Source organism: Tupaia chinensis, unplaced genomic scaffold (assembly GCF_000334495.1).
Source record: "Tupaia chinensis unplaced genomic scaffold, TupChi_1.0 Scaffold143584_1, whole genome shotgun sequence".
Classification (NCBI taxonomy): Eukaryota; Metazoa; Chordata; class Mammalia; order Scandentia; family Tupaiidae; genus Tupaia; species Tupaia belangeri.
Window position 1 is genome coordinate 9,611,201 of NW_006203430.1, and position 1,833 is coordinate 9,613,033.

Genomic DNA, 1,833 nt, shown 5'->3' on the forward strand with positions numbered 1-1,833 from the left:
CTCTGTCTGTCTGGCGAGCGCACGCGCCCCATAGCGAAAAACCCTCAAAAAAAAAAAAAACAAAGTACAGTGTAGTTAATACAAGCCTGTAACAGTGATTTATCATCATTATCAAGTATTATGTACTGTATATGGTTCTATGTGCTATACTTTTGTTTTCTTGAGATTTTTGCCATAGAGCACAAGTACTAACCGTAGAAAGAGAGGCAAAAAGAGGGAAAGGGAGAAATCACTCCTCAAGAGGATGGTCATGCCATAACCCCTTCTCTTTCATTCTCCTCTTGGGATTTTCGACATATGTGCACATGTGCCCAGCATGATTTTCAAGCTGTTGGGTCCAGGATCCCAGCCATGGTCAGCCATGAGGCTCTAGCGCCTCAACCACTACACCCCTGCTGGCTTGTCTACACCAGTAATGTGTGTAACGTGAGTCATTTGTTTCACTATGATATTATGACAGCTATAGTGTTGCTGGACAATAGAAAATGTTGGGCTCTATTATAATCTTAGGGGACCACTGTCTTATATAAGGTCCGTCCTCGACTGCAGGGTCATTGCATAGCTGGTGTAGGGCTGTATGACTATCACGCACATGAGACACACAAAAGTGAAGAAATGGATTCATGGGGGCAGGGTTAAGATTCATACCCAGGCAACCTAGCTCCAAACTCCATTCTATGTGAAACTTAAACGAGTCTAACTTTATTTTCAGGAAAAAATGTAACAGAGCATCTTCCCAATACTGGGGGAGGTAAAGAATATTTTCAACTGAACCAAAAAAGCATGGCCTAGGGCTAGCAGATGGCATGGGGGTCAGCTGAGCTGGATTCCACATGGCTGACTATATGGCTTGTCTTGGATCTGGCAGCTTGAAAAACACACTAGGAGCATATGATGTGCCCAAAATCCTGAGGGAAAAGTGAAGTAGAAGGGATTGCAGTGTGTCCATCCCCCATGGAGAGTTATTTCTCATTTTCTCTCTCTCTCTCTCTCTGTCTCTCTCTAGTGAGCACACAAGCCCTATAGTAAACATGAAAAAAAAAAAAAAAGGCTCAGTTAAGAACTTTTGCTTTGGGGCCAGTAGGTGGCATAGTGGTTAAGGTACTGCACTCCCACATGGCCAACGGTGGTTTGAGCCCTGGATTCGGCAGCTTGAAATTCACACCAGGTAAATGTGTATGTGTGCCCAAAACCCCAACAGGAGACTGGAGGAGAAGAATTGCAGTGTGGCCATTCTCTCTAAGCGGTGATTTTTCACTTTCTGTGTCTTGTCTTTGTCTCTCTGGGGAGTGCACATGCCGCATAAATCTCTCCCTCCAAAATAAGAACTTTAGTTTCATCAAAATATACCACAAAGTGAAATTGTAAGCCATAATGTGGGAGAAGATACTTACCAGACAAACAAAAGATTACAGTCCAAAAAATATAAAGAATTCCTGAAAATCTGTGAGAAATATGGCAAAAACAAATTTCAAAGCAGAGGGCTATTTGTTATCTTTTGCCATGTAACAAATGACTTCACATTTAGCAGCTTAAAACAAGTATTTATGACCTTGGTTTCTGGAGTCAAGGATGTGGGAGCAGCTCAGCGGGGTACCTCTCACTTACAGTCACTTATTAAGCTGCCGTCAGGTGTTGACCAGGACTGTGGTCTCATCTGAAGGTTCGACTGGGGCTGGGGGATCCACTTCTAAACACTCAATTGTGGTTGATGGCAGGATTCAGTCCCTTGTTGGCTGTTGGCAGAAAGTCTCCCTCAGAATGAATGAGCCAAGGAGCAAGACAAGACAACACCCACGACAAAGGACAGTCTTTTTTTTTTTTTTTTTTTTT